The sequence below is a fragment of the Crocuta crocuta genome, unplaced genomic scaffold (genome assembly GCF_008692635.1).
Source record: "Crocuta crocuta isolate KB4526 unplaced genomic scaffold, BGI_CrCroc_1.0 scaffold101, whole genome shotgun sequence".
Taxonomy (NCBI): Eukaryota; Metazoa; Chordata; class Mammalia; order Carnivora; family Hyaenidae; genus Crocuta; species Crocuta crocuta.
In genome coordinates, this window is record NW_027527956.1 from 8,534,972 (window position 1) to 8,547,318 (window position 12,347).

Consider the following 12,347-nt stretch of genomic DNA (forward strand, 5'->3'; position numbering starts at 1 on the left):
ACGTGCGTCTGCGCACGAGGAGCGTTCTGCGGCCGGCCCGCCACCTGCCCCGTGGCTCTGCTCCGTCGCCTTGGCCAGGCGTCCCCGTGGTGCCGTGGCCGTGGACCCACGGGACCAAGGTGGCACCAAGCGCAACCAGTTCTGTCGGAAGTGGCTTCAGGTCAAGCTTTCTTGTTTCCTAGCCTCGTAAGAGCCTCGCTGGTTGAGTGCAGGATGTTTAAATAATGGCTCAGTCGAAAGTGGTGAATGTTCTATGGTGCGTCGGTCCGGTCAGGTGCCCAGCAGAAGGGTAGTGAGGAGCCGGGCTGCCCTGCACCGGGACTCACACCCCACCGTGTGGGACCCCCCCCCCCAAGAGCGCACAGGCTCTCTCACCATCGAGCATGCCACGTCAGGGCGAGTCCGAAGGGAAGTGCCTTCAGGACACCTGCGGTCAGGCTACGTGGCAGAATAGTCCGCCGGCTAGGTCTGCCCATACAAGGACAATGGAAGACACCCCGTTGTCCTTAGCACGTTCACTCGGCAGGGTTCTCTTTTCTGTGGGACGAGGTGCCACTGTGCTCAGTGGAGGCGAGCAGCCCTCTTTTGCGCTCAGTCACCTGACTGCTGGTGGCTCAGCCATGTGCCCAGCAGCCCCGTGGTCTGCTCAGTACAGCCAGTCCAATCCATGCATCTGTGGGCCCTGCGTGGATTGTGTGTGTGTCGGACCCGGTCAGTGGGTCCGCGGGCCCTGCGTGGGTTGTGTGTGTGTGTTGGACCCCGTCAGTGGGTCTGCGGGCCCTGCGTGGATTGTGTGTGGGGTGTTGGTCCCCGTCAGTGGGTCCGCAGGCCCTGCGTGGGTTGTGTGTGGGGTGTTGGGCCCAGTCAGTGCGTCCACGGGTCCTGCGTGGATTGTGTGTGGGGTGTTGGGCCCGGTCAGTGCGTCCACAGGCCCTGCGTGGATTGTGTGTGGGGTGTTTGTCCCCATCAGTGGGTCCGTGGGCCTTGCCTGGGTTGTGTGTGGGGTGTTGGGCCCGGTCAGTGCGTCCACGGGTCCTGTGTGGATTGTGTGTGGGGTGTTGGGCCCGGTCAGTGCATCCACAGGCTCTGCGTGGATTGTGTGTGGGGTGTTGGGCCCGGTCAGTGCATCCACGGGCCCTTGCGTGGATTGAGTGTGGGGTGTTGGGCCCGGTCAGTGCATCCGCGGGCCCTGCGTGCATTGTGTGTGGGGTGTTGGTCCCTGTCAGTGGGTCCGCGTGGATTGTGTGTGTGTCAGGCCCGGTCAGTGCGTCCACGGGCCCTGCGTGGATTGGGTGTGGATGCCAGGTTCTCATCAGTGGTGTTTCCCATCTCCTCGGGTTTAAGCCTTTCTTGCCCAGAGGTGCCGCCCCTGCTGCTGGACTCCTTGGGACAGTGTCGGGCACGTTGTCCCCCGCCTCCCGGCCTCTGAGGTCAAGGCCTTGTAGTCTCTTCTAGTTGTTTTCCCTAAAAATACCAGCCAAACACAGTAGGCTCGTCTCCCACCACAGCTGACGTGCCGAAGTGGCACTCTCAGTCTTCGCGCTGTGCGGGCTCCCCGGGGCCCCCGTGCTGCAAGCGTCCTGTTGGAAGAGCGCTAACACCCCAAGCTGCTGTTCCAGAAGCGGACGGTGCTTACGGGCCCATCCACCTAAGCGGCAGGCGCAGCCTGGCGGGGGCCCCGTGAGCCTTCATGGCAGTGCGTCCCAGGCCACAGCCTCCAAACACCAGCGTCTGCCCTCGGCTCCGTGACCCAGGGCTTCGCGGACTCCCCCCTGCTGGGGTGACCACGGGGCCTGCCCTTGCTTCTCCATCCCCAGCTGGAGGCTACGAGCTTTCCGCTGCTTTTGTTCCGTAAACGTTCAACCTTCAGTCCTGGAGATGCCTTGTGGTGTGTGCCTGCAGGCGCCTACGGAGGCCCAGCCTCCCCCCGCTCCCCGAGGCACAGGCCCCGACGGGCTCTCAGGGACACCCCAGAGTCCAGCAGCTCCGTCCTTCAGAACCGCCCTCTGGGTGCACAGCTGTAACCCCAGGAGGCTTATGCCTGGCGGGAGGCAGTGCCGGGTCCCTGTGGGCGCCTGCTCTGCGTTCAGCCCCCTCGGATGGATGGTCAGGCCGCAGCGGCCAAGCTCCCTGGCTGCCTTTTCAGTGCTCCGTGTTGCCACGGGAGGTTCTGGCCTGGCCCTGGGGGCTGGGAGGGCCGGAGGGTCTTGGCCGAGTCCTCATTGCCTTCAGGGAAGTGCACAAGACGGGCTGCCAGGACCCCCGGTCGGTGTCGCTGCCCGGAGTGTCTCCAGGCCAGAGGCAGTCTTGTTGCGGGGAAGGAGGCAGGGGCCACCTGGGAGGGGTGGGTGATGAGGGTCCTGCCCCCAGGGAGCCCACAGGTGGCGGTCTGCTCTCCGAAGGGTGCCGTGGCCCCGGCAGGCCTCTGGGCCCCGCTGGACTAGAGCACACCTGTGTGGGACTGTGGGTTTGGCGGGGAGGGCAGAGCTGAGTTGGCGGGGTCCTCCTGTGGCCCCCCGGTCTCCCTGGGGCCGCTGGCCACACACACGCAGTGCTGACTCCCGTCTGCAGGGGCCCAGCCGCCAGCCTGCTGGGGCCGCTCATGGAGCAGGGCTCTGGGGCCCCCTGGTTCCCAGCCCTGGCCCGACTCCCTCCGGGCGCCTGTCCCACAGGCCCTTCCCACACCGCCTGTCACATACCCTCCGTCATCAGCCACTGCACCCTCACGGGGGACCCCCCGACACACGCCTCCACCCACTTTGTGAGGTCACTTTCCTCCGGATCTTTCTTTCTTCATCCCCTCCAAACATCCTGCCTCGGTCTCCCTGGGCGTCACGTCCTGCTCTGAGCCTCAGCCCCCTCGCTGACAGCCGCCGTCTGCCCACTGGCGTTTCCTGGTCGTGCTTGTGGTTCCGGGGCCCCCAGGCGGAGGCTGTGAGAGCCGGCCTGCGAGGCTGATTGCAGAGATGTTCCCTCTGCCTCTGCTGGGGCTGGATTTACGGACCCCATAATCCACAGCCAGCTATAAACAGAACTTTTCAGCTTTAGCTTATAAGAGCGTTCACGGGACATGTATATTGTTGTTTTTGTTGGTGGTGGTGTTATTTTTTGGTCAGAACTGGGATCGTGGTTCAGGCAGGTGCACCTCAAGCAGATAGTGTGTTCACAGGAACCTGCGCGCCTGCCCCTGTGCGCACACCCACATGCGCTGTTTCACTGCTGCTCTGTGGCCTCACCCACGGCCTTGAGCAGCCGGGGAGCGAACGCCAGCCTCGGACCCCCACGGAGACGGCCCTGATATGTCCCCCTCTGGGTCCTCCCAGAACTGGTGGTGGGCGGAGGTGGCCAACCCGGGACAGCTTTTCCGGAGGCCGTCAGAGGCCATTGGGGAGCGCACACCGGGCTCCCGGGGCACCGCTTCACACCGGCCCGGCCTTCCCTCCAGCTTGGCTCCGAGGACCAAAGGCCCCAGTTGGCCGTGCACGCAGGCCGGGAGATAACCATCGAGAACCCTGGGCTTGGAGCACACACGCGGTCCAGCCCAGGGGTCCATCCGCCATCAGGAAAGCGGATGGAATGATCATCGCTCTGTGCAGCTGGAGACGATGAGCCCAGAAGCCATGCGGGTGCAGAGCGGGCCGGCTCTTTCTTGCAGGACGAGCTAGGAAAGAGCACTGTGTCCTCGTGCGAGGGTGAGTGACTGTCCGCGGAGGTGGCACAGATCTCCGGGCTGGCCTTGGCTCCCTGGAACCCAGGACCCTCTCACAAGAGCCGTGATATGGACGCGGTCAGAAGACGGCTTAGTGCAGGATAAAGGCCTATGTCATGAGCACGGCACCCGGACCAGGAGCCCCCCTATCTGATTTCCGAGGGAGGTCTAGGGCTGGGCTCTTGACAGGGCTGAGGGGAGGGACACGCAGGTGTCGTGGTGAGTGGGGGCCTCAACGGGGAATGCCCTCGGGAAGCCTGCGGGACCTGGGTTCACCAATAACCTGGTCCTTTGCCAGCCTCCCCCCCCCATTTTAATGGCTCACCTGATTGGGGTTTTTGAAAATTAACTTGGCAAATGGGCAGTGTCAAACTCGGCTCCTTCCGGGTCAAAGGAAGGTTCTGGAGAGTGCTTGCCTACCACCTGGGTGGGAGATGGGCCACATCCGTCAGCTGACCTGGGGCGAGGGGCCCTGCCGGCCACGCGCATCTGAGCAGCCGCAGTGCTTGCGCTTCACCCCCCTTGGCGCACGGGAGCCCCCCCAGCGCCGTTGCTGCGCCCTCTGGAGCTGCGGCCCTGCACCCCCTTGTGCCTCCCCTCCCCCCGCCCGCCCCGCTTACTGGTGATGACACAGGTGTACGCTTCTGTGCACGGTGTACATGGTTACACCATGACCAGCGCGAGTCGCCACGTGCTTTGTCTTCGGCCCGTGTCTTAAGACAACGGGTTGCAGCATCGCAGATTCAGCCAAAGGGCAGCCGCATCGATGAGGGAGGTGGGGCTGGGACCAGGTGCGTCTTCCCTCCGTCTCGGATCTGAACTTGCAGCCTGGAAATGGAATAAACAGCAAAATCTAAATTAGAAAATCAGACACCATGGCCTTGAGGCTAAAGGGCAGACACCTAGTCTGGGGCGATTGTGCAGCCACCAGAGGGGAGGCTGGGGCGGCTGCGATGAGGGTGAGGCGCCCGCTTCCTGGAGAGACCAGCGAGCGATGGGACAGCGGGACGCAGGCCCCGTGACAGCCTGGTGGCAGCGAGGCCTTTTCCCAGAGGCGCATGGGCACCGTGGGCTCACACGCCACTCTCCAGGGGTCCTGTGGCAGACGGGGCCCGGTTGGTGGGGGGCTGGCACAAAATGGCCCCTGTGGTGACAAATCCAGTATCAGGGAGCACGGTGACAGGGTCCCGGCCTTTCCCTCCAGCCCAGCACAGCTTTCTGGAGCGCTTGCGTTTGCCTCACGGGGCAATGGCCGGAACTCTGACCTTGACGTACCTACCTCGGGGGGTGGTGTGCTGGCTTCCACATGGCCGCTCAGAAGTCACGGAGCGGGTGGCTGGGGGTTCTGTGCCGGTGCTTTGTTTGGGTTTGGGTTTTGTTTTCTAGGAATGTACAATGAAAAGGGCAAGAATAGGGTTTCTGTGCAGTTGAAGAGAGCCTGGGGCATTTGGGGCATGTAAATAAATGGTCACCGTCAGGGGGGCTCGCCCCCCAGCATGTGACCTGCTCTGTCTGCTGAGTGGCGCCCAGAACCTGGGAAGGCTAACGCGTTACCAATTTCCGTTTGTCTTAAAGAGTAACGGAAGCACAAGAACACTTGTCTTCAAATGGATCCCAACTTTTTTTTTTTTTAAGCATTTCTTTGTTTTTCGGTTGTCTCTATTCTCAGGTTTTATTTCAAAAGTATTTGCCCTGTAAATAAACTTCAATTACAATTTGTTCTCTGGTGCAACAATATTCATAGGATTTTAGCTCAGTTTCGACTTCTCAATCATGGCAGAATTACAGGCGTACTTTTTTAAAAGGTTAGTGTTATGGGCCTCATGCCATTTTAATGTAGATTTTTAAAAACACGCCGTAAAAGCTATCCGGGAGCGCTTTCTGTGGTCAGAGCCTGCGAGTGGCGCATGTGCAGAACGCAGCTGTGTGGCCGTGCACCGCCTGTGATAACGGGTTGTCCGTCGCTTCCGTGGAAATGCGAGCAGCCCACACATGCACACGCGTAACTGTCCACGTGTTACAGGACACGGTCTTCACAGCATTTGCTGGAAAGGTGCTCTGCGCGTTTCTGGAGCACACGGTGTTCACCCCGTGTCGTGTGAGGGGGACCCACACACAGAAGAACTGTTTCTGCAGAAACGGGCGCCTCCTCGGAGCTTTCCCCTGACGTGCTTGCTCCCAAGGCGCTGGCGTGTCTGCACCTTCGCGCCTGTTGTCACCCACCCGCCCTGCAGTCTCGGCCACAATCGGCCCTTTCAGTCCCCGCCAGCAGTGCTCAGCTTTCCAGAAGTCTCCGTGTCATTAAAACAACAAGCAGGTGGACCAGGCGGCCAGGATCGTGTCTGCCCGAGTCTGGGCTGTGAGTCCCCCCCCTGCTCCCCCTTTCCCTGAGCCCAAGCTGCTCTGGGGGAGAACAAAATCTTTCCTCATGGAAAGTTTTACTGACCTGGCTTGGCGCCCGAGGCTGGGGCCTTCCCCGTCCCTAACGATGATGGAAAGAGTCTGTATCGTGGCGCTGAGACGTGGGAGCCGTTAATACTGTGGATGGCAGCTACTGCATGATGGATAGAAGAATGAATTCATCCATGCGAATAATTCGTTAGGGTCAGTCCTTAGTGCACTTGGATGTGCACTTGGGAGTCTTGAGGCATAAAAGTTACACCCCGCGCCACCGGAGACAGAGCTGCTGTTGGCGGGCCACAGGCTCTGCGTGCGGCTTCTCTGGAGGCGCTGCAGAAGGGGTGTCCCGGCGCAGACGTGAGTCCCCAGTTCCCAGCCTGAAGCTGCTGGCCCAAGGGGCAGAGTCTCTAACCAGTCACCTCGCAGGTAGCCGAGCGTCTCACAGGGCCACGGCAGGCTTTTCCAAGCTGTGTGCGCGCCGCATGGGGACACGGAGCTGTGCTCTGGGGGCAGCTGTGCTCCCGGGGAGCTGTGCCCTGGGGGGAGCTGTGCTCTGGGGGCCAGGCCTCGCCTGGCATCAGGTGCACAGATGCTGGCTTGACTGGTCTTTGTCCAGGTAAACTGGAGTGTGACCCGACAAGTGGCAGAGACTTGGTCGGTGTGACGAGCGTCTGTGAACTGGGCTTGGGCAGTGTGCTTCTGCCGTCTCAGAAGGTGTGTGCTCTGACCCCCAGGACAGCAGCGGTTAGGAGGTTGGGCCTCTGTGAAGGAAGAAGGGAAAGGAGAATGGGGAGTCCAGGAGGCTGCTGAGGAAGGCCCCTCCAGAAGTAGTGTGCAGACACAGGCCGGGGCCCAGCCCGTTACCCCTCGGCCTGTGACGTTAGAGCACATGACATGCTTCTTCCGGTGCGCAGCAGGGCGAGGCGGGGAGGGGCCCTTTGGCTTGTGGGACGTGGGAGCTTCGGTGTCTGTGAGGTTCTGGGCACTTTCCTCCACCCTTATCCAGTGTAGACATTTCTTACAAGCATGGAGTGCTTTGAGTTCTTCTGTTTATGATGAAAGTATAGTTCTAGAGCCTGACTGCGTTCTGTGTACTTGGAGGGGAATCCGTGGCATTGCCATCAGCGGTTTTACCCTCCCGCCTCTCCTTGTCGTCATGGGCCTTAGCTCATTTCCCTTTTAATATTAATTGAAGATGAAGAAATAGTATTGGAGACTGAAAGCAAAGGAAAGAGCCCCAAACCACCATGGAGCTCAGCATCTTTCCATCTCCTTAGAGCAGGAGCGCAAAGGACCCGCCAGCTGACGCCCGGATGTGACTGTGCCCGTGGGCATGTGGGACGCACTTGTGCTTTTGTCCTTTGCCACCAGCAGGCTCTGAGTAGTCGCAGAGAGTCCACGTCCGCACATTTCATGACTGCCTTCCTGGTTCTTTCTGACTTCCTTCTGCAGAGAAGAGAGCACCTTTCTGGAAGTTCTTTAAAGGGCTTTGTCAGGGCGCCTGCGTGGCTCAGTTGGTTAAGCGTCCGACTTCGGCTCAGGTCATGATCTCACGGTTCGTGGGTTCAAGCCCCACGTCGGGCTCTGTGCTGACAGCTCAGAGTCTGGAGCCTATTTCAGATTCTGTGTCTCCCTCTCTCTCTGACCCTCCCCTGTTCACGCTGTCTCTCTCTCCGAGAAATAAATAAAACTTTTTTAAAAAATGGCTTTGTCTCCACTGCAGACCCAGCTGTACGACACGGGCCTGGGCTCCAAGCCTCTTCTTTCTCTGAGACTTGTGGCACTTTCATACTTGAGAACAAATGCTCTTTACAGATACCTTCAGATCCGCAAGCCTTCGAATAGCACACCACTGTGCTACGTCACCTGGGCATGACGCCGTCACACAGAGCATAATATCCACACTCAAAAAGCACAGCTGCTGATAGGCCATCAGGGCCTGGCTTCTCTTTGGGGAGAGTGGCGACCAGGGCAGTGGAGGGCTCTGTCTACATCTGCTGGACAGCTGTGTTTACGAGAACAGCCCGGCTCTCAAGCCCGGCGCTGGGCTCTCCTGCTCCTGGAGCGCTAGGCCAAGAGCCGGCTAGGCACAGACGCTTTTAAATGACCTTCCCCGTAGGAAAGTGTGTTCTTATGTATGCGTCCCTGAGGAACACTGAGTCACTGGGTCCTAGATGTTCGTTATGTTCAGGCAGAGAACGGATGCTTGGAATTGTAATCATATTCTTCCCACCGGAGCTGAGAAAGTCACTCCCAAGCGAGCATGACATGCCGTTGTCAACAGAGATCCCCGATGCCAGCAACAGCCCCGCGTGTATGGCCTTCGGCGCTTCCCAAACTGACTTTTTACATACGTTCTCTCGATTCACATCTTCAGCCTGGGAACAGCCCCGTGGCCGGAAGTGCCGGCGTTAGCCACGTTTGGCAGAGGAGACGGGGCTCCAGGCAAGGGTTGCTTGCCTTGCTCACACTGAGCAAGTGACAGGCCAGAAGCACCACGGGGACCTGCCGGCTCTGCTGTAAACGCAGTCTCCTTACTGAGGCTTGGCTCCATTTGGAGTGTTTTTCCCCCACTAGATATGTGATGTGCAGAGCTTCCTGCTTCAGAGTCTGGCTTTCACGTGTGAGTCGGCCTTGCAAGTGTGTGTGTGTCTTCATCAGAGAGCTCATCCTGGTTCTCACCGGAGGCACTTTTTCAGAGCTCAAGAAGGATGGGAAGACGAGTAGAACTTGCAAGGTGTTGGAGAGAGGGCCTCAGCACTCCCAAAAAAAGCAACAAAAATACAAAACTACCAAATCAATCATTTCACAGTCTGGAAATTCACCAAAGAGGCAGAACGAACTGAAAAGCATTTATTCAAGAAAAACCGGACCCCCTAAGAAGAGCGGGTCCGTGACGGTGTAAGTGGGGGCTGCTCCCGTCCCCCTTCCCCAGCCCCCCGGAGCACAGCCACAGAAACACAGCAGCTTCACAGACAGTGAAGGGCACTGGCCTCTCTGGAGCTCTGTTCAAACCCTGCCCCAAGTACAAACAGCATTCTGACCAATGGTGAAGTTCCCTGGAAAAGCCGTCTTCCCAGGGCCATGGCCGAAAACACAGGTGGCTGGACCCCCAAGGCTGGGATCTCAACCAGGGCAGATAGGAGCCTGGCCACACTGGGTGACCGCAGTGGGGTTGACAAGCCCCGACATATTCTTGGGGACCGGGAGACTGCACATGTGCACACGGATGTGCCCATGCTCGGGGAAGACCTGGGGAAAGAAAGGACTGGGTCGTTCGCCTCGGGCTGGCCTGAGACCCTGTACAGAAGCAAAAGTGGAAGTTAAGGCTGACGTGGGGATCGCCTGCCATTCGATCTCCTGGACAGAGGTGGAGACGGCATTTAAAGAAACCTCCCGACTGATAACCGAGTGGCCATTAACCCTGCTAACCTGAGGGTGACCCTTGGGAAGCCTGGCTTAAAAATAAAAACATGGTGGAGCACCTGGGTGGCTCAGTCGGTTGAGCGTCCGACTTCGGCTCATGTCACGATCTCACGGTTCATGGGTTCAAGCCCCGCGTCGGGTTCTGTGCTAACACCTAGCTCAGAGCCTGGAGCCTCTTTTGGATTCTGTGTTTCCCTCTCTCTCTGACTCTCCCCTGCTCACGCGGTCTCTCTCTCTCTCTCTCTCTCTCTGTCTCTCTCTCAGAAATAAGTAAAACATAAATAAGTAAATGAATGAATGAATAAAATAAAAACATGGCTTTTAAAAAGAGAAATAGAGAACTTAGTAGCCACACATTACAGAGAATACAGGATCCACAGAATTAGTCCGGAAAAGTCACCCATCAACTCACTGCAGCAAGAGAAAGAAAAAAAAAGTGTAGCAATACCAGGAGACTCTATGGGGGGAGGAGTCTGTTTCCAAATTTGCTACAATATATTATCTATAATGTCTAGTTTTCAACTAAAACATTATGCAACCTGGGAAGAAACATGAAAATATGTCCCTTACAGGTAGGGAAGAAAAAATATACTGGCAGTAGACAGTGTCCCCGAGAGGGCGCAGATGTTGGACTTAGCTGCAAGGGCTTTAAATCAGCTGCTGTAGATCTGTTCAAAGAACTAAAGAAAACTATGTTTAAGTAAGTTAAAGGAAAGTATGACAACAATGTGTCACCAAATAGAAATTATCAGTAATGAGGTTAAAAGTTAAAAAAAAAAAAAAAAAGCCAGATAGACATTCTTGCCTTGCAAAGTATATAACTGAAATGAAAAATTCATTAGATGGGGCACCTGGGTGGCTCAGTCAGTTAAGCATCCGACTTCAGCTTAGGTCATGATCTCACGGTTTGTGGGTTCGAGCCCTGCATTGTGCTCTGTGCTGACAGCTCAGAGCCTGGAGCTGCTTCAGATTCTGTGTCTCCCTCTCTCTCTGCCCCTCCATTGCTCACGCTGTTTCTTTCTCTCTCAGAAATAAATAAAAAAACATTAAAGTAACAAAAAAAATTCATTAGAGAGGCTCAGTGACAGATTGGAATTGGCAGAGAAAAAGAATCAACAAATTGAAGAAATGTCTGTAGATTATCCAGTCTGAGGAACAGAAAGAAAAAAGAAAAATGAACATGTGGGACACCATAAAACATACAAACATAGGCATATTGGGAATCCAGAAAGAGAAGAGAGAGAGGGGTAGGAAAAATATCTGAAGAGATAATGGCCAAAATCTCCACATGAAGATTCTGTGAAGATTTCATACTTCATCATGAAAAACATTGTACGCATCTCCGCCCCCCGGCCCCCTGCCAAAATCAACAAATTGCAAGTCGAATAAATCCAAAGAATACACTAAACACTTCATATTCAGTCTGTCGAAAGTCAAAGGAAAAGACACAATCCTGAAACCAGCAAGATGGAAACAAGTCACCAGGTACACGGAGTCCTCAACAGGAGCAATGGCTGACTTCTCATTAGCAATCACAGAGGTCACAGAGGAAAAGACCATTGAGCAAGACGTCTATAGCTAGCAAACCAGCTGTAAAAATGAGGGAGAAATAAAACCATTCCCAGGTAACCAAAGATGTAGAAGTTTTGTTGCCAGCAGACCTGACGTACAAGTCGTTTTGCAGGGAGTCTCTCAGCTGTTGGTAACTCAGATACACACATTTGGTAAAAAGTAATTATGTAGATTAAAAAAAAACAGCATATGTATTTTAAAACTCTTTTCTTCTCCAAACTTATTTAAAAGAAAATACATAAAATAGAAATTACAGAATTCTTCTGATTGGCTTCTATAAAGATGCCATTTGTGTGACAACAATGGCATAAAGGAAATGGTAGAGAAGGAAGCTATATGAAAGCAAAGGTTCTATATGTTATTAGGAATAAGTTAATATTACGCTGAAATAGAATGTTTAAGTTAAGATATATATTATAATCGCTAGAAGAACCACAAAGAAACTAACTTAAAGATATACGCTATAAATGAAACCAAGCCAAACCAAAGAAGCATTTAAGCGATATGTTAGAAAACATGTATTTAACACAAAAGAAGGTAGTAATGAAAGATTATAGAAACAACAAAAACAACAAACAAAACCCTCCAAGACATGGAAAACAAACAACAAAATGGCAAATGTAATTCCTATAACAAAATTACATTAAATTTAAATGAACTAAATACTCCAATAAAAAGGTGAAGTTTGACTGGATTGGGGAAAAGAAAACAAAGCAGGATCCAACTGTATGATGTCTGCAGAAGACATACTTTAGATTTAAAGGCACAAATAGGTTGAAAAGATGGAAACAATATACCGGGCAAATAGGGACCAAAAGAGATTTGGAGTATCTCTACTAAATAAACACAAAATCAGTTTAAGACCAAAGAAAATGTGGGGGCACCTGGGTGGCTCAGGTGGTTGAGTCCGATTCTTGATTTTGGCTCAGGTCATGATCTCATAGTTCGTGAGTTCAAGCCCTGCATCAGGCTTGGTGCTGACAGTGCGTAGCCTGCTTGGGATTATCTCTCCCCTCCCCGCCCCTGCTCCTCCCCCCCAAACAAATAAACCTAAAAAAGATGAAAGAAAATGTTGATGGAGACAAAAAGGGACGATTTATAATGAGTATAATGTAAATTGAGCAGGAACATGTAATAATTATAAATGTATTTGCACCTAAAAACACCTGCATAAAACATGAAACAAAAATTGGCACACTCAAAAAGACAAACTGAAAGACAACTTAAAAGTAATAGCTGG

At 54.8% G+C, this 12,347-nt stretch overlaps 1 protein-coding gene across 1 annotated transcript in view; it reads left to right on the forward strand.

Moving 5' to 3' along the window:
• NFATC1 (nuclear factor of activated T cells 1) overlaps window positions 1-12,347 on the forward strand; it is a gene marked incomplete at its 5' end in the record, with an annotated part of 96,183 nt that overhangs the window by 65,156 nt on the left and 18,680 nt on the right. The window lies entirely within an intron of this gene.